The sequence below is a fragment of the Lissotriton helveticus genome, chromosome 8, assembly GCF_964261635.1.
Source record: "Lissotriton helveticus chromosome 8, aLisHel1.1, whole genome shotgun sequence".
NCBI lineage: Eukaryota > Metazoa > Chordata > Amphibia > Caudata > Salamandridae > Lissotriton > Lissotriton helveticus.
The window spans coordinates 530421534-530448367 of record NC_136069.1 but is presented as its reverse complement, the minus strand read 5'-3'; positions in this window follow the sequence as shown (position 1 = coordinate 530448367).

Below are 26834 nucleotides of genomic sequence, written 5' to 3'. Positions count from 1 at the left end.
ATAGTCAAGGTTAAGGAGGGACAGAGGGCGGTAAGAGCTACAGTGGGAGGGATCACGACCCGGCTTGGGAAGCAGAACTATGACTGCCTCACGGAGGGTGGGGGGGAGCACGCCCATCTCCAATGCCTCCGCATAGACCTCCAACAGGCCTCTTCTTTGTACTCCTTATAAAAATCGGCAGTAAACCCATCCAGGCCAGGCGCAGAGGAGCTCTTCATCGAGTCTATAGCCTCAATTATGTAATCTGGGGTGCTGAGATCTGCCAGAAAGTCCTGCATGTGCTTCTCGAGGTAGACCATGGCTATCTCGTTGAGGTAGGGCCCTGGGTCGCAGTTGGCACCAGTTAGTGTAGAAGTGTAAAGACGGGTGTAGTAGGACAGAAAGGCATCGCAAACGTCAGGAGTGGAGTAGTGCCTCGTACCCTGAGCGTCGTGGATATCAGTTATGTATGCCGCTTGGTGTGGTGGGCGGAGCATCTGCGCTAGCAACTTGCCCGGCCTTTCCCCCTCCCCATACTGACGCGCTGTGTAGTGCTTACCCAGGAATCGGAGCTCCCTATCCGCAGTGTCTCTAAATTCCAGCAGGAGTTCTAGGCGCCTTGCCTCCTGGGCTGTGGAGGGATCCCCAAGTATCTCCCTATCCAGTGCAGAGAGGTCAGCTTCTATGCGGGTTAAAGTGGTGCGAGTGTCACGAAGGGCCCCAACGTGTTTGGAGATACAAACCCCTCGGATGGTAGCCTTAAAACCCTCCCACAGTGTGGCCCAGGAGGCCACCGAGCCCGTGTTAGTTTCAAAATAGTCATCAATGGCTGTGCGGACCTCTTCTGTAAAAGTCGGGTCAAGCAAGGCCTTGCCGGGGAAGCGCCACTGCCTCTCATACCCACCCACCCTCGGGACCGCCAGTGTCAGCACCACCGGGGAGTGATCGGACAGTGTGCACGGGGGCGTGGAAAGAGCGTGCATCCAACCGGCCACGCCTGGAGAGAGTAGCCAGTAGTCTATTCTGGTGCTGGTGTTATGGAAGCCTGAGTGGTGTGTGTAAGCAGGGGAGTGCGGGTGCGCCCTGGCCTCTACATCGATGAGGGAAAAGTGGGAGCAGATGTCCGCCATCACTAAGCGGGCAAGCGGTTTGCAATCCGGGGAGAGGGAGGTGCTGTCCCTGCCGGGGGTCATCAAGAGGTTGAAGTCACCCCCCATCGCCAGTAAGTCAATGTCAGATCGAAGCAGCAGGAGCTGTATGTGTTGGAAAAAGGCAGGGGAGTCAACATTAGGGCCGTAGACACACACCATGGCAATTTTATACCCATACAACATTCCAGAGAGAAGCACATACCTGCCCTCATAGTCAGTCTTGCTATCGAGCAACACAAAGGGAATACGTTTATGTACTAGAATCGCCACCCCTCTTGCGTATCTACTGTAACATGAAAACACTCTGTGTGCGCCCCATCCCCTGGCCAGAGAATGAGTGTCCGAAGGCATCAAATGGGTTTCCTGTAGGAACAGTACATCCACCCTGTGGCGCATAGCATAGCTCAGCACTTGTCTGCGCTTCCGCGTGGTGTTCAGACCACGAACATTCCAAGTCATCATCGTTAGCATGGAGGGGCCAGCCCTAAGACCTATCCCGGCCATATCACCACAACATGAACAGTCAAAGAAAGCTGCGTATCCGGCAAGCCGGGCCAAGGAGTCTCGCAATAAGAAGCAAACAAAAAAAAACACAAAAACAACACACAACACATCCCCCACCCGCCACCCAGCCTCCCGACATCCCCAGGGAGGCAGTCCCCAATCAAAAAGAAAAACATAGCAAAAATTGTCATGTGCGAAAACCACAATTGTAGTAAGTATACATTTGAAAAACAAAACATCAAACCCTTAAAGAAGGTAAGCAAGCAGGCGTACACCATAGGGGGTAGCAACGCCTCGCCACGCGGGCTATCCGGCAAAGCGAACACTATGGCAATGGTCGTGCAACAAACCTAGAAGAAATGACCATTAATTCCATAACAGATAGCATACAAAGAGGAGGAGAGTCAGGCGAATCAGCCCCTGTCCGCATCGGCAAAAAGGTCGGCGCTGGACTGCGTAGCAGAGCGTGGCGAAGAATGCACGCCAGAGCCAGAGGGGGACGAGGAGTTTGGCTTCTTGTAGCCGTTACAAAAGTCTTGCGCCTCAGCCGGGGCGTCAAAAATGCGGAATCTGCCGTCTACCTCCACCTTCAATCTCGCTGGATAGAGCATGGCGTATTTTAGGCCAAGGTTACGGAGAGCAGACTTGACGCCAGTGAACTTGCGACGTGCTTCCTGCACCATGAGCGTGTGGTCCGGGAAAAAAGACAACCTGCTGCCCTGCCACTGCACTTCTCCCGCCTCACGTGCAGCACGGAGTGCGGCGTCGCGATCGCGAAAGTTCATGATGCGAGCTATTATGGGCCTGGGTGGAAGTCCTGTGCGGGGCCTGGGCCCCAGTGACCTGTGGGCTCGCTCAACGACAAAGCCAGCAGTGAAGGTGCCTTTTCCAAACAGTTCTATTAGAAGGTGTTCCACAAAAGTGTCAAACCGGCCAGTAGCAGTCGTCTCCGCAACGCCCAAGATGCGAATGTTATTGCGCCGACTACGCGCTTCTAAATCCTCATTTTTGATGGCCACATTTTTAAGGATTGTTTCGACCCTCTCTAGCCGCTTCAGGGACTTCGCAGCCCCATCCTCAATGTCCGAAATCCTGGACTCCGCTAAATCAAGCCTCCGGTCATGTGCCTGTACTGCAGTGTTCATGTCTGAAAGTCGCTGGTCCAGTGCGTCAAAGCGAGTGTCCAGCGCCTTGAAGCCAGCGCGCATCTCCCCCATCATGGCGGCCATCATCGTTGTAGCGTCCCCCGCCTCCGCTGCGCCAGCGGCCCCAGAGGCCGGCCCCGGCGGGGGGTCTGTGGTGTGAAGAGGGGTCTTGTCAAAGTTGATTTTCCGTTGGTTCAAGTCCCTCTTCACCATCTTCAAGACTGAGAGGGAGATGTGGCGGCAGCAGCGACCGACCTCAGCGCCAACACACAGGGCAGGCGGTGACAGGAGGGTGGCAGGCTCGAGCCTCGGTGAGCCCCAGAGGAGAGTGTAGTGCTGAAGAGCGGCAAGCCAGGGCTGCAGAGGCTCTGCCCTCAAAGATGGCGCCGTGGAGCTTGGTAGCCGCCTACAGTAGTGTGCAGGGAGCAGGAGGATGTCAGCGGAGGCCAGGTATCAGCAGCGTCGTGAGTCAATTTTAGCGGCCTGCAGGGTAGGGAGCGACCCTCTCCTGAAATGAGGTCAGGAGGAAGGGGGGGAACAGCCGTTCCGCCAGGCGCGAGTGGGGCAGGACCGCCGGAAGTTACCGGTGGGTGCCGCCGGTAATCACGGCCGCCTCAAGCCCCGAGTCCCCCCGCCCCCAGTCAAGCGCTCCCGCCGGCCGCCCAAAAAAACCCCGCACAAGGCCACCAATCGAGGCCCCGGTCCCAGCGCGCTCACAGGCCCAGGGCATCGGAGCGCGACAGGAATCAGGCGCACCAACCGGGGAGAGGGCACGGAGGTAGGGCAGCGCGTCAGGAGGCCCCGTGGGAGCAGCAGAGAACAAGAGGCCCGGCGGGCGAGACCCGAGCCGCGCCTTCCCAGAGTACCGGCCCCGCGGGGAAGATGGCGCCGAGGTCCGGAGGCCTCGTTTCCCCTTCGCCCCACTCACCGCCGAGGTCGCTCCCGACAAGGATCCAAGGCTCCGAAGGCACCAGGCGGCATCAGGAGGCTCCGCTGGTAAGTTGCAGCAGGATAGACGGGCGGATCATGCCGTGTTCTTCTCCGCCGGGAGCCCGCCTGGAGGAGCTTCACTAAAGAGCGGCCATTCCGCTCTCCGCCGTGGCCACGCCCCCTACAGTTTTTTAAACTTATTCTTTAGATTGTTTTGTGTTCTTATTATCACTGTTTGTCCTGGGAAAGGTGGAGAGTATGTCAATACCACCGAAACGCTGCATCGACAATTTCTCTTATTATTTTACAAAGAATTTGGTTTATAATGTGACATTGTATAATCGAGCCCCTTTCTTTTATTGATTTTTTAAACTATTGTTTTATTTGAATACTGTGCTATTGAATGATCAGATAGAAATGTATTACATTGGAAGCTGATGTCATTGAGGAAAATACATCATAGAGAATTTGATAGATGAAGAAACAAAACTTTTTATGATTTTGTATTATAAATATTGTATTACAAAAATTCTGGTATTAGTGTTCAGTGGTAATTTTTAAATAATGTTGAGTGAATCATTTTTCTCTCATTTAGTGGTCAGTCTGAATGGTGGATATAAGTCAGTGAATGTCTGTGGAGAAAAGGGGGACTTTTTTCATTAGGGCCTCATGGGAACAGTCCAGCCTGAACTGCCAAGCCAGGCCTTCCCTGGACTGGTAACCAGCATCCTGGGACCAGTTTTGGTGTAACCACCCTCATCAGCCAGGCTAGCTTGAATCTAGTGGCAAAGAGAGCGAGGGACCCACATCTGGGCATACCCTCCGAACTTAGGGAGAACAAAGCAAACACAAATTGATGATGGAGAAAGCGCTGAAACTTTTCAGACACTCACCCCCAGTCACAGATCCGGGTTTTATCCATCATCATTCTTTCGCTCACTTTGCCACCCCAGTTCGGACCCAGCCATATGCAAATCAGTCTTGACCCCATTCCTCATGGGAACAGTACAACCGGAACTGCCATACCAGGTCTTCCCTGGACCGAAAACAAGCATTCTGAGACCAGTTTCGTGGTACCACCGCTCATCCTAGGGTCAGGGTCCCTTATCTTAACCCTCTTGTGCCCTTAAGTTTTTGCTTTTACCAACAGTCCACACAGTTGGTTAACGGAAACCGCAACAACATTTTTTCTATGACGCTCAGCCAATTATAGCAGGGCCGATTTGCAAATTGGTAGCTACATTTATGAATCTGCAGTAGACAAAGTGCAAAAAGGTCCCAAGTCTAATTGTGTGCCTTTATTTTATAAAGTGGATTCCTGCATTCTCCATAGATTAGTGACTTCTTGGAGGATTTATAGATTAACTACTCACACATCTCCAAAACTTAGGTTAGCCTCTTCATGCTCAGATTGGAACACATTTAAACTAGAATTTCCTCAAAACTACTGGACGAGTTTACACAAAATCAAGCCTTGAGTAAAGTTCCAACTTCATGCCAAGTTTGGTGTAATTCCATTTAGTCATTATTTCTGGATTGAGGAACACAAAATCCTATTGTAGTTAAAATGGTAAAAGTCACTTGTGGGACCTCCCTTATTTTTAGGCCCCTTGCTTGACAGATCTGCACAAATCGTGCAGATTCATTGAATGGCACCAAATGTATTAAAAGAAAAAACAAAATACCTTTTGCACTTTCACACTTGACCTTGAGCACACTAGGTGGAAGGAAATGGAACTCAAGGCTAATGTGGAGATGTTAGGATTACCTGATTGGATCTGTGGTACAACACGGTCCTGCACAGAGTGGTAGTCAAAAAGGGCTAGAGCCTAGAACAATGGCCCAGCCTGCTGATAAAAAAGGGAATGGAAGGGGGCATGAGAAATCTGTCCCATAACCTACCTGTAGTGAGATGGATGGGACACTTGCAGTGGCTGCTCCGGAGTCCACAGAGAAGGGCATTGCTCCCCTTGGTGACCTGTTTGTCATTGATGGATGGCAAGTAGAAGGAGGACTCGCCAAGGATGAGCACAGAGAGAGTGCACAGCCCTTGAGGGACTAAGGCATTGCCATCACAGGTTCTAGTGGCATCATAAGCCATAAGGCCAAAGGCTGTGTGGTTTGTAAATGTCACCGGAACCCCGAGATGCAACATTGGACCATATCATACATGATAACATTTATGTATTTGTTAGTCCTGGCATCCTTAGGATGGTCTTCCTCAAATCTGTTTTGCATTTTACCTCAACGGATTGCTGTATCTTTTTGTTGGCCTTAGGACTCTGAGCACTTTACTGCGCTAATCAGTGCTAAAGTGCATGGCTTTTTCTCTAAACATGTGTGGAATTTGTGTATACAAGATTGGCATATTTAATTTGGTTGTAAGTACCTTGTAAAGTGACACAACATATACCCAGTACCTTCAAGTTAAATGCTACCAGTGGGCTGCAGCACAGATTGTGCAACCCACAGAGGTAGCCTTTCAAATCAACGTGCCACTTTGACTTACATGCCAAACCTTAAAGTCCACCTTTTTACATATAATTCACCCCTTAGAGCAGGGTGGTATGTAAGTAAAAGTTAGGACATGTACCTGTTTTTTTAACATGTCCTAGTAGTGACTAACACCCAAACTGATGTTTCACTACTGTGAGGCATGCTCCTCTCATAGGTTAACATTGGGGATTCCTTAAAATACCTTGAAGTTGTAATTCCTGATTGCAAAGTAGTAGTTGCTTTATGCTTGATAGCTTTGGATTGGTAACGGTAAATGCTCTTTGGTAGTAAAGTTGGATTTGACATTACCAGTTTAGGAGTACAACTTTTAGAAAGTGGACATTTCTCTGCACTTACTGCTCTATGTGCCTTACTGACTGTCTCTGATACATTTCTGGGGTAGGGTGTCAGCTACACTTTGTGCATTCCCGCTAGACAGCCACAAACGAAGGCTAATTCAGGGCATCTGCATTCATCTGCGTACTGACGGGTCTTCCCGAGCAACAGGGAAGGGAGGAGCTGACACCTATAGTTCAACAGGTTATGTCCTGTCCACACACAGAGCACTGATCAATCCTCACAGGTAGGCTGGCAGACACAACTGGATTGAAAGGGGAACTGTGCACTCCAAAGGCTTTGCTTTGAAGTCACCTCCATTTCAAAGTCACTTCTAGGTATAGGTTCCGGGTCTCTGACCTTCTACAATCAGACACTCCTGGACTTGTAACTAAGCTCTGCCAGAAGAACTGCTCTGCTGCCTAAAGGGTTCAATTTGACTGCTTGTTGCCCTGCTGCCTGCTGCTCCCTGACTCTTTCTGCAAAAGTGACCTCCAAGAGCTTGCTGGCTTGACCCTTGTGCCCGAAGTATCAGGGCCATCAAAGACTTAAACTCTTTAGTTTAGCCTGACTTCTCTGTGCCAATCTCCCAGAGGGAGAGTACAAGTAAACTTTTGGTGCATATTTTACTTACTTTGACTGAGATGATGGTTCCTGCTGGTCTAGCTGCATACCTCAGCCAACCAGGAATCCCATTTCAAGCAGTATCATTTATATTACATACTTAGTTTGGAGCAGTTAGCTTGAAAAATCAGTGGTCTTCAAAGTGCAGCTAACAATGGTCACTGACTGGAGTTAAAATATCCAGGTTTTAGTTATCTTTATTAAAAATGTTTTTGATAAAACAGTGGGCAATGGTGAGGTTCAGTGAATGTAGAGGAATCTGTGGCAGCATAGTTTACTTCTGAGTTATAGATTTACCATATTTGTCACGTATTTGCAAAATTAGCAGATTTGCGATAAATTATTTGTCTTGTTCAAATGTTCAAGTTATACTTCCAGCACACGTGCTGCATAATTTGGATTTGTTTATACTTAATTTAGATAACTTTGCTGAACAATTTGGTCCTCCATGCCACATAATTCTAGTATCCCAAACAATGTTAAAGCACTCAAGAGTGCTTTGGGGGCTGTCAGTATGATGATTGAATCCATAGTTCACAGGCAATTATAAAATCTTTTTCATATTTCATGGTTCCCCTTTGTATTTCCACATCATGTTGTGAAATAAAATTACAGAAACATGTTCAACGAGGAAAGCAAATTTCATCATAATAGTGGCAGACACCAAATCACTCTGTTTCCAGTAAGTAAGGTAGAAAATATGTTGACAAAAGCCATCAGAAAGAGGCACTGTATGACAATGAAGAATATCCCCGAAAACGTTTGAGTCGATGTTGCTTAATCAAACAGTGGCAAGTCAACAAGTTTGAATTATGCCTCAGGTAAAGCAAATGTGAAGCACGATACTTGAGCTGCTCAACAGAACTTAAACACTTGTGACCCAGAACAATGTGAATGAATAAAGTTTACAGATTCGTTTCTGGTTGGTGCAATTCTCATAGATGGCATGAAGAAACATGTATGTGGAAAACGATCTCATGTGAGAGTTAGAAAAATGAAGGCAGAATAATTTTCTGATAGTGATGAAAAGTTTACAGTCTTTGGAATGGTCATCATGAATGGTCAGTAAATGGATTGGTCAATCAAGGGAAGAAACCCTTTAGGGACTACCAGTTAGTAGGAAGAACAGCATAGTGGGAAACTTATTTAACCCAATCTATTGATCAATATATTTGAAAATATAAACATACTACAGTCAACATTGCCTTCAGAGGGTGTCACTCAATTGCTCAACTAAGAACATAACACTAAAGAGAAATCTCAGGCGTTATAGACAATTAGAGCAAGCTGGCTACACTCTGAATCAGATCCTAAGGATATGATGTACTCGTCATTGAACACTATTTTAACAGTTGGTAAAGCCCTCAAAGTTACACAGCCCTTTAAATATGACACATTTCTGGTGGAAACTTTATGTATGGAGTAAAATTCACCACTTGGGCTTACTCAACAATAATATTGCAACAATAGGGGAATTTCAGCACTTGATTCTACTTCTGTTGTAAATGAAAGACGCCTGTCCATATAGATGATGTAGGTTGATTTATTAATATTGATGTTATGATCAAGAGCCCCAGCTGGAGCAGCCTTCCTGCTGCTCAGCCCATCCTTTAACTGTCTCTTTCACTCACCAACACTCCACAGCATCCCCAAACACCAACATTCCACAACCACAGTCACACTGGCTGAGCAGGAGTATAACACATCTCCTTTCTTCAGGCAGAATAACATTAGAACTCTTGCATGAATGCTTACCATGTAACAATGAGAACTGATGCGAATGAATGAAAAATAATGGGTGGAAAACATTTCACGAGCGACATGTCTTAACACACTAATTGCAAACATGCATACAAAGAACAAACATTGGGGCATATTAGCAAAAACCTCATTAAAATTATCGCTGCTTTAGCGGCAAGAAACTGTAGCTAAAACGGCGATAATGGGCTTGCTAATATGCGTTATAGAATTCCAATAGAAGCCCGGGTTAGATATCCTGCACATCTAACCTGGGCTTCTATTGGAATTCTATAATGCATGTTAGCAAGTCCATTATCGCCGTTTTAGCGGCAGTTTCCTGCCGCTAAAACTGCGATAATTTTAACGAGGTTCTTGCTAATATGCCCCATTGAATGCAATTTGCATAACATGTCATAACATAATACTTGCAAACAAAACCACAGTAAATAATAGTAAAAATACACTCACCTTCATCTTCTCCCTTTCTAACCAGACAACAATACAAGCTCTACCACACCACAAAACCTCAATCCAACTCCTGGTACCACAAGACATACCAGCTGGCTAGACTAACATAAAACGCAGAATGTAAAGTACTGACCACAGGGCGCAGAAGAGAAATGTCCAAACAACTGCTAATTATACATGGAAAAGGTGAAACACTTTGGCATACCACTGCCCCTCACCCTAACTCTTAGTAAGGATGGAAGAAAACTCCAATAACACGTCGAGAGTGGCTTAGGCTCCACTCCTCACCCTTACCCTGTAGGAAGGATGGAACACCACTCCATGCCAACCATTTGGCATCTACACTGCCCTTCACCCAAACCCGTAGTAAGGGTGGAAAACACTGCAATCACACATAATATGGCTTCACTCTGCCACTCACCCTTACCCCAAAGGGTGGGTGGGAATAGCTCCACAGTCCAAACACTAGTCATTTGGCATCTACCCTGCCCTTCACCCAAACCCACTGTAAGAGTGGATTCAAATTCTAATAACACATCAAGCCTTCAACTACTTATGAGTTGGCTTAATCATGCACCTACCTCTCTCCCTGTACGAAGAGTGGAAAGAACACACTCATTTGGCTTACTCTCTGCCCTTCACCAATTCTCTGTAGGAAGAGTTGAACAAAACACAAAATAATTACCATACATGACCAAATCAATGTTGTACCTAAAAAGCCTATGCCCATATTTCAGGAACCTACCCACTTGGCCCAAACATGTGTGGGTGTTACTCCCACAACAACACAGCAACCCAACACCAATACCATATGGGTAGCAAAGACACTCTTAATAACAAAAGCTCCCATTCACAATATTCACATACATACCTGACGTTGTCGCCAAAATGTTGTAAATGAAAGACGCCTGGTCCATGTAGATTATGTAGGTTGATTTATTAAGATAGATGTTATCATCAAGAACCCCACCAGGAGCAGCCTTCCTGCCGCTCAGCCCACCCTACAACTAACTCTCTCACTCACCAACATTTCACAGCATCCCCACACACCAACATTTCACAACCACAGTCACACTGGCTGAACAGCAGTTATAACAACTTCGTACTAATTGTTTCCTTCAGACATTTTAGGAATTTTAGTTACCACAGAATATTACAGCAGACTTTCAGTGAAATCTTCATCTTTAGAAAGAATTATGCTTTTTTAAAATTGATTATATGTCTTTTTTACAGCGATTGATTACTGTTTTTTTAAGACCTGCTAAGTGTCCAGATACGTATTTGTAAATACCAGGTCAGCCTTTAAGACCTGTATGAGGGCAGTAAAAGAAGGCTGTGAATCTCATTTTTGTTGACCCCTCCTTCACATTATTCTTGTAGATGGATGGGAGGGGAAAAGGATGTTTTCAGAGGCAGGGCTGGTTCTGCATTTGGAAAGAAAGGTTTCATAGGCCTTCATGAGGTGGAGGAACTGACGTTAGAGCAGACATGACATTCACTTGTTTTTGGCAGACGCCATAATAACGCTCAACTATCAATTATGTCCTGAAACTTTTATGAAGACCATCATTCCCGCTTGAACCTTCTGGGATAAGGTAGACACTATACATTGCACTACAGAAGAGCAGTCAATCTATGGGGGGGGTTGTGTTTAGTATATTGCATAACTGAATAAGCTCTCATCCTTGCAGAACATTAGTTAGAAAGGCCTTGAGTGGAGGACAGGACAATAGTGGTTTTGAAGTCCCTGGGTATTTCTCCCCATTAGTGTGACTGTAACTTTTAAATATGTGAGAATGTTAACTACAATCTAAAAATGCTCCTAAATCCCAATCTTTGCTGAAAGGGCACTGGATTACTACCCCTCTGCACTGCCTGCTCTAGAAAAAGTAAGATAAACTGCATATTGTTAGACCTATCAGACTTAGTGTGGCTTCCCCCAACTCTTTTGCCTTCCTCCTCCATTTTTGTGTTGATTTAGTTTTTTCTTGCCTTAGGACTCTGTGCACTTTAACACTGCTAACCAGTGCTAAAGTGCTTGTGCTCTCTCCTCTAAGCATGGCGTTTGAAATGGGGGTCTCTTGTTGGCAGTGGCTTGCATTCTGTCCAAGTAGGGACCCTTATTCTAGTTAGTGTAAGGGAGTTACACACCCACGATAATCCCTGCTCACCCCCTTGGTAGCTTGGCACGAGCAGTCAGGCTTATCTCAGAGGCAATGTGTAAAGCACTTGCACATACACACACAGTATCACAGTAAAAACACTACAAAAGGACACCTCGCCAGTTTAGAAAAATAACCAATAATTATCTGAATAAAACAAGAGCAAAATGACAAAAATCCAACATATACAAGTAAAGATAACATTTTTAAAAGGTTCAAAATAGCTCAGTCCATAGGAAACTATGGATGTGTCACTTTTATCACAAAATTCCTGGAATGCATCAAAATCAAAGACAAAAACAGTTGCAGGAGGTCAGGTGCTGGAAAAGCAAAGCTATACATCGGTTCCTTACTCACAAGGAGGTGTTGCTTGCTGTAGCACAGGGGAGGTGGTGCATCGGTTCCGTACTGTCAGGGGATGTGATGCATCTGTTCCTTACTGTGAGCAATTTTGATGCGTCTGTTTCTGGACACACGGCCGGAGTCGAAGTCAGAACGGGTGTCTCAGACCTTGGAGACACGGTGCCCAGGACTTTAGCTGCAGTGATCTTTCAGCAGCACTGCAGGAGCTGTATCTATTCTTCAGCCACACCGCGAAGATGCGTGGTTCTTCCACATGGCGGTGTTGCATCAGAAACACAAACGTTGAAGGATGATGCGTGGATTTTGTTCTTTTCCTTGCAGCAATGCCACCTCAAAGGGCCTAGAACTGGATTTGGCACCACTTGGTAAGTCAGAACACCCATCAGAGGAGTTCAGGGGCTGCAGGTGAAGTCTTTGTTGGCCCTGAGGCTTCGTGACATGACACAAGCACACACAGGCCCTTGGAGAACCTTGGTAAGCATGATGATGAAAACAAAGTCCAGTACTTTCACTGTGCACGACAGAAACAGCAAGCAGTAAGCCAGCAAAACTTAGCAACAAGCAGAGTGGCAGTTCCCTTCCTACAGCTTCTCAAGCTCTTCTTCTTGGCAGAATCTTCTCTTAGTCCAGAATTGTTCTGAAGTTATGGTGTCACAGCTCCAGTACTTATACCAGTTTCTGCCTTTGAAGTTGAAGTTAAGTGCACAAAACCCTGCATTTCACTGTCCTGGCCCCAGGCACACCACAAGAGGATGGGGGCAGCATTGTCTGAGGGCAGGGACAGCCCTGTTTAGGTGTCAGTGCCAACACCTCCCACCACTCTAGCTCAGAAAGACTCATCAGCCTGGTGATGGGCCATCAGGATATACAGGGCACACCTCTACTCTCTTTGTGGGACTGTCTAGAGTGAATACCCAAACACCCCAACTGTCATTCTAAGACAGACATGGATTCCACAGGCAGGCAGAGGCACAGAACGGTAAAGCAAGAAAATGCCAACTTTCTAAAAGTAGCATTTTCAAACATGCTATTTTGAAAGCCAACTTCACTAAAAGATGTATTTTTAAATTGTGAGTTCAGATACCCCAAATTCCAAATCTCTCTATCTTCCCAAATGGAAGACACTTGTAAGATGTTACAAGGCCGCTCCAATGATAACCTATGGGAGAGATAGTCCTTACAATAGTGACAAAATACATTTGCTGTATTTCACTTTCAGGACATGTAAAGTACAACAGCACATGTTCTACATTGTAAATACACTGCACCCTGCCCATGGGGCTACCGTGGGCCGACCTTAGGGGTAACATACATGTAGCAAAATGGAATGTTTGGGCATGGCAAGTTGGTGCACTTGCCAGGTCGACATGGCAGTTTGAATTTGCACTCACAGAAATTGCAGTGGCAGGTCTGAGACTTGTTTGCAGGGCAACTCATGTGGGTGGCACAATAAGTGCTACAGGCTTACTGGTAGCATTTGAATTACAGGCCCTGGGTACACACAGTGCACTTTACTTGGGTCTTGCCAGTGAATTAAATGTGCCAATCAGGGATAACCAATTATCAGTACAATTAAGACAGAGAGCATATGCACTTTGGCACTGATCAGCAGTAGTAAAGTACTAAGGACTATATGTATGAACATATTTTCCCATAGACATAGAATGGGTAAAACCCTTTGATACATTTGGCCCTAAGAGTCCTAAAGCCAACAAAAACAGACAAGATAAATTGGAGGAAGAAGGCAAAACATCTGGTAACATTGGCTTGTATCCAATTGGCATATCCAATCTACTTATACGTCTCTAGTAAAGTTGCACTACATGTGCCCTGGGCCTGTAAATTGAGTGCTACTAGTGGCCCAGACATGTATCAGGACTGCCATTGCAGAGCCTGTGTGTGCTGTTTTAAACTGCCACTTTGACTTGGCAAAATAAACCTTTTGCCAGGCCCAAACCTTCCTTTTTAATACATATGTCACCCCCAGTGTAGGCCCTGGACAGCCCGGAGGGCAGGGTGCAATGTATTTATAAAGTAGGACGGGTACTTTGAAGTTTTACTTGTCATGCAATTGACAATCACTCTCATATATAATATTAGAGTTGCCTTATTATAAGTGTAATTTCCATACAGGAAGAGAACACCAGTTCATGTTTGCTGTCTCTTGAATCACATTTTAAAATCCTGACATGATGAAATCTTATTTTAAATTCCGTTTCTGAAAATTTAACTTTTAGAAAGTTGCCATTCTTTTACCTGGACCTCAGACACCATCTCTTCAGTACACTTCAGGACCTGTGGATATTCTGCCAGAAAGAAGGACTGCAGTGCTGCTACAAGGACGGCTACTTTTGTGGACTGCTGCATTAAAATAACTGCTGCCCTGCCCTGCTGCCCTCTTGCCTGGGTGAAGAAAAACTGGACCTGCAACTACATCTTGAACCCAGGACCCCGGAGTGACTCCAAGGATTAGTCTGCCGGCCTCTTGACTAAGCCTCTGGGACATAAAAGCGCCCTCCCTCCCCCCAGGTCCTGGACCAAGCTGTAGTGAGTTCCGAAACCCAAGTGATATCTCTCAGGTCCTGGACCCTTGGTGTGGCTTTCAGTGGGACCAATGTAGGACTGTATCTGAACAGCGCTCCATAGCAAAAATTTGGCCTGGACTTTCAACTTTTGACCCATTTCAGTGCAACCAGAAAGCCGTAGTTGCTGCTTTATGCTTCTAGGAGCTGTATTCCAGCTTATTCTTTAGAAATGCATGACTTCGATTTTACTGATTGGGTTTTTGTCATTATGGTTTTGTTTTATTTATTACATTTTTCTCTATGTTTCTAACCTGCTGTTTTCACAGTTTTAGGGCCCGATTCACAGAATGAACTTAAGACAAAATCCTAAACTTACCATTTTGGTATTCACAGAATGCACTTACTACTTCTGGTATTCGCAGAATGCACTTACTACTTTTGACATTCACAGAATGAACTTACTACTTTTGGCTTTCACAGAATGAACTTACTGCTTTTTGTATTCACAGAATGGACTTCAGACTACTAACTTTACGTCCGCACCCGGGCCGGAACTTCCAGCTCTGGGTCGGAATTTCCGGCTCCGGGCCGGAATTTACAATTCCGGGCTGGAAGATACAAACTGTAGCCGTTGATCATTTTAGCCAAGGGTAAACACCTGTCCAAGTGCCTACCATCCCCCACCATGGATCAGCTGACACACTGCAGCCAATCGCAGCCAATAGCTCCATTTTGCCATGATGAACATTGCAAGTGCCTACCATCCCCTACCATGCTCCAGCTGAAGTCAATTAACACTAATTGACCAGCACCACAAAACACATAAAAGCAGCACACACTGAAGTAACAGGTTTGGCCCCAGAGAGTTCGTGTTCACAATGCTGACATTGCCAGAGAAAAATGGAACCAATGAGGAGAAAGGAGAACTTCACTTCAGAGGAGACCACCATGCTTGTGGAGTATATAGTGAGGCTACATAAACAACACGGTGGGTGGGGGCACTAGGGAATATTTATAGACCAAACGTAGAATTATTCCCTGTCAATACTGTTTCAAACACACAAATGTCTACGGGTCTAAAGTCCAAAAGGACAAAGATTATACCTCATATGTTGCAACCAAGCAACTACACTTAGTCAAGATCAGAGAACATTTGTAGTTGAAAAGAATTAATCTGATCATAACATATCCCTCCTAAAATAAGGATAACAAATAACTGCATCTGAGCAGTTATTTGTTCTAAACTGCTTTCGTTGCTTTGTTTTTAATATTGGAGGATTGAGCAAAATAATAAAAGTACTGTTGCTCACTCACCCAATTTTAACATACACTTTCTCACATTCACATGCACTGCAATTCAGTCACTCACTAGTTGAGGTGTTAAGTTAACATCACAAGGACTACCCATTGAGTCATCTGTGAATGGCGGACAATCCATCTAGTCCTTACCCATCATACAGATCTCAGGGAGGGAGGTCCATAAGGAGTCCCATTTGATGAAGGGTGGTTCCGAGTGGTGACTGATGGGTATCCTTATTTTCGGAGTGATATGTTATGATCAGATTAATTATTTTCAACTACAAATGTTCTCTGATCTTGACTAAGAGTAGTTGCTCGGTTGGATCATATGAGGTATAAGGTTTGTCCTTTTGGACTTTAGACCCGTAGACATTTGTGTGTTTGAAACAGTATATAGTGAGGCACCACAAACGCCTTTATGGACTCCCACCCTACTGCACCAGTGGCACACAGAAGGCTGCCATATGGCAGCAATAAGCCACTGCTGTCACAGCATTGGGGGAGGAGAGGTGCACAGTCCAGACATAAAGAAGAAGTGGCAGTTTGAAAGGCAGAGGGTCAAGGAGAAGTACTCCAGAATTAAATTAAACAGGATCCTCCCTGCTGCATACCTTGGACCCCGCATCCATCTCACCCCACTGGAGGAAGACATCCTTACAACAATACACCCCCACTTGGTCCATGGGCTGCCTGTCAGTGAGGTCCGCTACGTGGTACCCGGTAAATGGGATGAAAATAAAAAGTGCATGAAAAGATTGTCTGTGTTGCACTGTCATTGTGAGTAAGGAACTTGTCCAAAGTGTGTATAAAAATATAGTCAGTCAGAGACTCAGGTGTCACCCTCTGTATATAGCACCACAAGTCCCAGAATTCTTTGCATTAGAAATGCCAAATCCCTCCCCCTTTTGAAAACATGGGCACAGTACTGCTGCCGTACATACACAACCCAGCTAAGTAGCAATTGACAAATATTAGCAGGGATGCACCAGTACCAATAAGACATGCAATTCACCCCCTGCGCAACAACGGATGCATCGCATTTACATTGTGGTTCACTGTGGCCAGGGATAGACAGATGTGTGTTGCATCTGATGGCATTAGGGGCTTGCTTTGCTGGAGTTGTGTCGCAAGTGCGATGCAACTCCAAAAATGTCCATGGACCTCCCATACCTAACGTGCTGCTCCACTCCTTATGTCTGCTTCAAGCAGGCGTAAGGTTGCGTCGCAGCGGCCTCAGAAAAGTGACTCCGTTAAATTTTGTAGATTTCACTGTATCACTTTTACAAGGCATATCCCAAAGGAACGCCCACCCTGCCTACATCAAAGCTGACACAGGTTAAATGTTGCGCAGGGATTTACAACGTGACGCTTCACCATAGATGCGTCACATTGTGAAAAAGTCGAAACGTGTCGTCTGTTGTACACCACCGCTGTGTCACAGAAGTGACGCAACAGCAGTGTAAATCTTTTTCAAGGGGCTTGTAAACCTGCCACAAATTATCCAAGAAGTATATCTCCCTGTGCCAGCCTAAATCACAAAGCAGAAGGTGAGAAAATCATCAGATCAAAATATGTCATACACATATTCTGTTTTTCATTTCCCACCCTGCCACGCCATTACATAACCAACACACCACTGCTCTACCTGCCCCGTCTGCGGCAGTACTTCACAACACTGTTAGCATGCAGAAGATATGGGGAAATCCATGAAAAGTTCCACAAGCACATTTCTCATTTGGTTACTTTTCTCTCTTCTCACCCATTGACACATTCAGCCAGAGCACAGACAACTGCAGTAGCAGAGGTCCCTGCATCTACTGGGAGGAATCAACAACGTCCAGAGAAAGGCATTACAACCTCACAAACTGGTAAGTCAAACTGGCCAGGAGATGGTCAAAATGCATACATTGTCAGGAGACGACAGAGGGACATATATTGCCCACGTATGAAAGTCAACCACAGATAAAAAAATAGCTTAATTACAATTGGAGTTGTCAATGGACATTCACCTTTAGCATATGACATTTGTGAACAGCCAAAGACAAAATATAACATGTCTTGGCTCATCATACTTTTGTAATTGTGGAACATAACATGTATTTCACCAACAGTCCCAGACCGGGAAATCCAATCCTGTAATCGAGTGCCACAACTAGTGAAAAGGGGGTCCCCACTATATTGTAATAGTGCTTGTGGACCTAATCAAAAAATCCAATTTGCACAAATAGGGTAATGATGAACAAGCAGTGAGATACCAGTCTCAGTAGTATTGACAATGCATCCCCTGTCCAACTTTGAATCTTTCAAATACACATTAAATGGCCCAGTCCACACAGCTGGTCATGTACTTCTTACATTGGATGGATTTTTTGTTGGGCATCAACAAAACACGATAGTGGACCTTGCCTCAGGATTCGTAGTCATGTCATTGTGATATAGGTTGCATCTAGGTAGTGGCCCCATTCTAAGTTATATGTGGGATCACTCATGATATAATGTATGAGACAATTCTGCAACTGTGGTGCCCACAACTGCCTGTGCTTGTCCTGTGTGACAGAAAATGAGTGCAACACATGTGGCTGCAGAAATGTAAAGTTGAAAACACACTTGAAATGAAATGAAATGATTACGCTCTTGTATAGCGCACGACTACCCGTAGGCATCTCGGCGCTTGCTTAGGGAACCCGTCCTGGTATTCCCCTGTGAGATACCCCGGCAGGGTGTCCACAAGGTGAAAGCCAGGCATCCCGCCGCGAGGGGCCGTAGTGGAGATTAAGCAAGCTATTGCCCAGAGTCGCAGAGTGTGACCCCGTGAGTTGAGTAGGCACCGGAACGAGAATTATCAAGTCCGTGGAATTTTTTAGCCCGAGACCCGCCGAGGCGGGGAATCGAACCCTGGTCCACGGCTGATCTCAGCTTCCAGGTCTGCCACCTCTAACCACTGAGCCACGCTTCTCCACTTATCATTGTAGGTACAATGAGGTCCTCCCAGAATCAAAGACACATACGAACTTCTGCTACAAGGTTGCATGTGCCATCTGTTCAGAGACCACACACTGTTCCGGTACTGGGCCAAGGTAAGTAAACCCAAGAATAAATCTGGCAGAATGCTCATTAAATGTGCCTTTCACCTCCACCGTATGCTGTATGTGTTGTACAACACTGTTGTCCTGCATCACAATATGCTCACATATGACATTTCCACACATGCCAGATCAGACCCTGGTGGCTAATGAAAGGTTGACACAAAATGTATGCCAAGTAAGTGCAGAATGGGCATACAATAGAACAATGTGTCATATTAAGTGACCGAAACACAACAGGCCTTGCAATTTAATGAAAGGAAAAATCCCTAGCAAAATATATATGGTTAAATCATAATCAAATTGGTATGGCTGAGGCCCACAGGGATGCCAGTTGTGTACTTTTGAGATGGGTGTAGGGGCTGCTAAGGTGAATCTTCATGCAGTTACACCTGCAAAATAACTTGGCTGAATGGCAACACTATTATCCAGTGCAGGCGGAAAGCATCAAAGCTTCTCAGCATATCTGCAATATGTAATCATAACCAAATGTTATTTTCTGCTTGCCTCCTCTTCTACCCTATTCACAAGTATAGGTGAGTGTTTGACATATGAGGTTTGGATGTCTGCTGTACAAGACACCATCCGTTGTCAGCTAAGTAGTACCATGATGTTGTAAATAGAGTGCGGGAACAGAGGACACTCAAAGGATGGACATAAGCAATCTGTGTTCTCTCTTTCAAAAATTAGCTATATGACTTCCTGGGTAGGGAAGCACAAGTGAGCAACATCATGTCCCTGACTACTGCACATCTCACAGATGAACCCCTTTCTGACTTGTCAACAAACAACATTACACTCATGAAAAATGTTAGTCTTAATAGTAAAGGTGAAATCAGTGTAATGCGGAGGAGTCCGGGTCATTTATCCCCTTCCTTGAAATAACAGTAACCTTCTCATACAAGTTTGTCTGTTGATGTGTCATCTTATTGATGTCAGTGCTGAGTGGAGGTAACAGCTGGCAAATGCTGCATGTGAGCAGGTGCCCACATGTAATGTCCATGAGGTAAATATGCTGCACATTGTCCTGGATTATCCGCAAATGCTTATTGAGAATGACATGTTGGCTCATAGCTACGATCTGTTGTACTAAGATTTGGACATGTATGTCTCATCACAGTTGCTGACAGGATGATACCACTGCAACGGATACCATCTTCTGGAATGCATGACATCCTGGCTGCATCAGTGCAACCCTCGCGCACCTATACTTCAGGTAATTCTGATATGAGGTGTGTCACTAGCTTAGATTACTAAAACCTGACAGAGATCAAGATCCCCTTCTGCATGGAATCAACAGTTGTTGCTTTCAAAGTGAAATACAAATCAGGATTGTCACATGTGCCTGTCTGTCAATTTGTGATTCAGATCATTGAGAATGTTGTCTCTACCCTACAGCTATGTCTATAACATCTATGAGGAGACAGGTTCAACAGGTGACACCAGGGGGGAACGCGAAGGGACAGAAAGTGGTGGCTGGAGCTGGTGAGTTTGCTAGTATTATGTACATCTCCGTGTAACACCTCAGTGCTATGGTGTGAGTTGTCATTTGTGGTGATACCCTAACCAGGTCACATGATCCTCATCTGTTGATGCAAAGTACAGTTAATACAACCCTTGTGTTACACCACATGTAATACCAAGTCAATCACTAATACGGTTGCAACCTCTGTGTTCCAGATGATGCTAAGGATGAGGATGACAGACCTACAACCAGAGCCTGCCGACGGGGAATCAGAGGGGAGAATCCCCATATCCTCCAGGTAGGTATGTCGGCAGCAAGTACTGCTCAAGAGGAGGAGGAAGTTCCTGAGGACATCGACTTTGTGGATGATGATGACTACATGTCCATCCACTCCAGGAATGATGATTCTGATGCCAATGTGAGCTATCTTGCCAGATTGTCAAAATCAGTCACGGCATCACATCCCCCGCCAAGCAACGTTCATCAGCCTCCTCCCAAACAAACAATTCCCTGTCCCCAGCATAGAGCAAACAAGCCACAGCTCCCACGCATGCCAACACAGACCTCACTCCCTCATAGCCCTCACGTCCAGTACCGACATGGTGTTTCCTCTACCCTCTCTTCTCTATACAGTGTATCCCTGCAATCCTCTCCACCATCTATAGGAAGTACCAGCCCTGTTGTGGTGCAGGTATCCCCTGGGTACCATTCTCCTGCCCACAGGCTTCCACCTGCCAACCCCTCCCCTGCTGTTAGACCTGCTTTTCCCAACCATGGCAGACATCTGCAGAGGGGGCCTGCACCTGGCTATCGTGGCCAGTGGGAGCAGGACTTCTTCCAACAGCAGACAGATGTGAGGCAGGCATTCATGCCATAGGGGCTACCCTGTACGACATGTCTGAGTCCCTGCAGGACATGGTTCAATTCCCTCAGGTGGTGGGCAGGCTGAGCCAAGCTTTGGATAGGATGGATAGAACTTGGCAGGACATGTCCAGGAATATGAGAGACATGATATCCATCCAAAGGGAAGAGAGTGCAAGACACCATGCCTTGGCCATGAAGATGATGGAGGGCATGCTGAAAGTGATCCAAAGTCTCCCTTCACGGTCAATGCAGGGAGGGGAGCCATCATATCTGCCTGCAGGACATCACATCCCCACACCTGTACCACCAACTGCACAGCGCCACAACAAAGGTACACATCCACACTGGCACCCTGAATAGGCACCCCCACCACCTCCACAACCACCACCACCAACCCCTGTACATGCACTCCCGCCACCTTCACAACCACCACCAACCCCTGTACAGGCACTGCCACCACCTGCACAACTACCACCAACCCTTGGACAGGCACTCCCGCCACCTGCACAACCATCACCAACCCCTGTACAGGCACTGCTACCACCTGCACAACCACCACCAACCCCTGTACAGGCACCCCGCCACCTTCACAACCACCATCAACCCCTGTACAGGCACTGCCACCACCTGCACAACCACCAACAACCCCTGTACAGGCACTCCCACCACCTGCACAACCACCACCAACCCCTGTAGAGGCACTGCCTTCACCTGCACAACCACCACCAACCCCTGTACAGGCCCTCCCACCACATGCACAGCCAGCCCTTGTCCAGACACAAACCCCAAATGTGCAGACACCATCTGCCCCTGCACATGTAGATCACCCTGTACAGGCACATGGACAACACCCACCTACACGTAGGTGTCAAGCCTGACCTGACCCCTCACAGCGATCATCACCTCCAAAATTGCAAAGTCGCAAGCACGATCGCCAGTGACAAGAAACCCAAGACAAATTGACCATGTGAATATGTATGAATAAATAAAAAGATCTACAAAAAGTAAGATTCTGTTGTGTATCATGTCCTGTATAATGATGTATGTGGCCTAGGGATGTGAGGAGGTATGTGTGTGTGTGTGTGTGTGAGACACAGTTACAAGTGTAACCCATCATTGCAACAAGCTATTATGTGCATAGCAGATGACTCACAAAATATGTGTCCATATTCTGAACCAGACATTCAAAATGAAGTCAAACAAGTTAAAGTAAGTAGAATTCCTCATGATATTTATTTATGAACAGAAGAACAACCGTTCATTTGGAAGGGAGAAAGGAAAACTTTCTTAATGCAGATGGAGATGGGAACTTGGAATGGGGTGGGGCAACAAACATATAATACGTCAGGGAGCTTCAGGGAAACCAGTCTATTTACGAGGGGAAAATGAAATCTTTGTCCACAACGACGTCTCAGTCAAAAAGTCAAGCGTCCTTCTGGTCATCCTAGTACCACAATGTCCAGATCCTCAGTGTCTGATGCAGGCACACGGCTGGCTGGTGCAGGAACAGTCAGCACATGGGTTTGTGACACACCAGGAGTACAGGGGGAAATAGTGTGGGGCAAAGGTCAGAGGGAGACATTAATGGTGGTATGGGAAGGGATTTGGGCGACAACAGAGGACATGGCTGTGGCCATGGAATAGACGATGGTGGTGAGGTTGTCCAGAGATCGGACAATGTCCTCCCGCATCGTGCGTATCTCCAGACACACTTGTAGCATGATGCAAGCGGACATGTCTGGTTGACCCTCACACATCCACCTCAAGTCCCCTGGCACAGACACAGGAGGAACAACACCGGGAGGGACCCTGGGGGGACAGGAGGGATGTGGTGCCTCAGGTCCGGAGCAGATGTTGTGTTCAAGTTGGTGGCTATGAGAAGGGGGACTGCTTGCAGGGGATGCAGCTGGAGCCCACAATGGCATGGGGGACTCTAGAGGTAGGGAGGGGCTGATGACAGGCCCAGATTGGGTATTGGCCTGCCCCGGGGACACCTCTTCAGGACCTACAGGTAAAGAGTCTGGGGGAGAGTAGCTCTCCACCACATCATGGGCAGAGGTGTTGGGTCCTTCCCCCCACCTTCAATGTCCACAGCCTCCACCTGGGACGTAGCACCAGAGTAGTGTTCCTTGTCAGTCCGGGTGGACGCAATCCCCTTGCCTCCTGATATTGAGGGTCCCTCCTCATCCTCTTCTTCCTCGCTGGTGGAAAGAGGGTGTAGCTGCCGGCGAACTGATGGCCTCCTGCTCCGGAACTGGTCCTGCTGTTGTTCCATTTCACCAGCGGTGCCTGCTGAAATGTAAGCACAATCCTGATTTGGTGGTTGTTTCATGCAGGACAAGACACATACATAGATGAGCCAAGGTCAGACTTTGCTTTCCTCTGATCACACTCTACAGTTGTCAGTGTGTATGAGCTTACATTACATGTATGTTCTCTGTCATTTACTGAATTGAGTCTGACATGGACATCTCACGTGAATTTTTGTGGCTTACGCAACTGTATTGGCCAACCCTCAACCTTGGCATTCTTGTGAACTGTGTGTCCTGTCACTGCTACATGTGCTGGTTCTAAAACCAGTCCACCAAAGGAGAACATGAAGAGTCCAGATTTAATTGAAATTGGCCATTGATATGGAGTTGCATCTATTTAACGTCTGGACAAGTGTCATCTGCTTTGTAGCATTGTATGGGACAAGACAAATGCCAAATGTTGGACACCCATCCACATAGGGTCTGGGCTATTTCTCTAGCTACATTGTGAGTCTAGCCTTTTGCTGTTCCCACACATAATCTGACAATCCAGTGCCATATATTGGCTTTGTTGACTTAAAAGGTAGTGAAGTACACCGGTGAACAGTGGTGAGTCGTTGTGACAGCTACCTGTACATGTGAAATGTCATACATGCCACTGAGGGTGAGACGTCTGTCAGTGAACACACCTTGCAAATTTAGGAACACTTAGGAGTGATGCAAGGATCTCAAAGTCTGTCTGACTCCATGGCATATGATGATCTGTCTCAATTGGAACCCAAACTCTACAAATGCAATGCAAGTCAAAGCATCCAATACCCTTTGGCCTGCCATACGCACACTGGACAGTGTCTCTACCATTGCTCATCCAATGCACACATGAGTTATGATTTCCTTGGTTCTATGGTAGTGGTGCTGGCAGAGCGGTTTTCAATATGGATGCACAAGTGCGGCTCATTTACCCAGTTGTCATGAAGAAACTACAACTCCCAAAATGTACTCTGCCCTGTACAGTCCACATGCCACAGTGTGCCTTTTTAATCTTGGTGACTGCTGCATGGACACGGAATCGGTGAATGGAGGTATGGGACACACCAGGATACAGCACTGTTTCATTCACATCATACTCCCAGACAAATTGCATATGAAGCACTTACCAGGTCTCTGCTGCTCATGCTCCTACAGCTGAACATGGAGGGTCGGCCAAGCTGCTCGCAGGACCCTCCTGTACAGTGGGGAGAGGCGAGCACATGGTGCTGGGAAGACAGCCCAACCAGCTCCTGAGCCTTGTGCCGGGACAAGCGTTTTAGGTCCTCCCAGCGCTTGCCACATGCCCTAGCACTCCTGGTGTGGACTCCCACTGCACTGCAATGCTCTGCGATATTAGCCCATAGCCTGGCCCGGGCTGCAGTGCTCAACTGGTACTCAGGGTCCCCATATAGCTGAGGAAATTTTGCTAGCACCCCCTCTACCAAGATGTCTAATTCCCTTTCTATCAAAGGGGGTGCTTTCTCTTCATTCTCCTCAGCCATTTTGGGGGAAATAAGTGAGATGAGAGCAGCATGATGTCAGAGGATCTGATCTGTGATAGAGGATGACTCAGAATGAACACAAAATGGCAGCCAAATACTTCGTGTGATGTATTTCCCATCTCCCACTTCCTGTATAACATTGCCTGTATGAAATAATGTGTTCCGGTTTATTTTCAGAGGTTACGGCCCGAAAACATAGTTTCCTGTTCCAGAGCGTCGGGTCAGTGCACACCCATTACGCTCCGAAACCGGAAATTACGTTTTGGGCTGTAACCTCTGAAAATGACCCAGAACACATAACTTCATACAGGACATGTTTTATAGGAAGTGGGAGGCAGGAAATACATCACAGGAACTAGTTGGCAGCCATTTTGTCTTCACCCTAATCCATCCAAAATTAGTAATCAAATCCACTGCCATCCTGCTGTTCTGTTGTAGAAAAAACTGAAATGACTATGCAGCTGATAATCATGAATATGAAACAAAAGGGGGAACAGATCATTTAATTACATTTGTGCACGGACAGGGGGGGCTGACACAACATCAAACCCCAGTTTAATGTTCTCCTACTTTGCATTACGGTACATGTAGTCTACATTCAGTGCTCATTACCAGAGTTGTGTGATGTGTTACGTAACATTAAGTTGGAGCAGTATGGATATATAACAGACACATGGTGCCTGATTCACCCATGGCATCATCACTCACGTTCTGGGCCCATCATTTGTGGGGGAGTCAAATCTGTTGAGGGCACAGGCCTGAGTATGCAATGGTTATGGCCTTTTGCGATTAAGTGACACATCCTCATGAAGTCCAGATAGGTCTCTCAGGACATGTATTGTTTGTCATCTGCGTGAATAGTTGTTTTTTGGGACCTCCACTACACTGATCGCTGACATGGGCACATGACCTGAGGCACGTTCCACCTTTTGACTACTGTCAGCAGCTGTGATCTACATGCAGTTAGTGTGGCTTGCAAAGTCGTCTCAGGATGGAACTTATTGACACAGTCGTGTCTATCCAAGTTTCATCATTGACAACAGACAGCAAACCTCATTTTAATCATGACACTACAGGTTGCTCATGTGAAAAACATGGCAACGATCTGATCACGGACTCGCATGCCCTGACCTCGGTTATGTGCAATGGCCTGGTTTCCCGGATTCAGAGCTAGCCGAGGTTCCAGTGTAAGCCATGAGTTAAAGCAATGTTGTGCAAATCAAAACAGGCTAATATGATCTTGCACACAACTTCTGGGGTGTACAGCAGCACACCCCCTGTACAGTCAAGACATATAAATAGCGACTTCATTAGACCAAAAGTGCACTCTATGATGGCTCGAGTCCATATGTGTGCCCTATTGTACCTATGCTGAGGTACAGTGTTTGCACACCTGTAAGGGGTGAGGAGATGGGGGGAGAGTGCATAACCAGCGTCGCCTGAGGAGTGAATAAAGTGCAGTTGGTTACATTTCCCTCTTTGATTTGCACAGGACATGATCTCTACTTTAGTACTTGCAGTGTCTGTTGGGCCATGATTCTTATTGTACAATGGTTAATATTGGGGGTCATTCAGACATTTCAATGACCCATATCCCTCATTTTTAGTGCTTGGTACTTACCCAGTAGCCACATGTTGCCAAATTCTCCCGCAGCCATCCGCCGGGCAAGAGGTGACATGCAGAATATGAAGCTGTCATGGCTACTGCCTGGGAACACTGCATGCACATTATTGAACCTCCCACTGGCATCACAGACAGCTTGCACATTGATGGAATACCATCTGTGTCTGTTGCGGAAGATGTGTGCAATGCGGCGGGGTGGCTGAAGGGCCACATGGTTACAATCGATTGCAACCAGCACACGTGGGAATTGTGCAAAGAGATAGAAATCTCTTTCTGCCCTTTGTCTCATGGC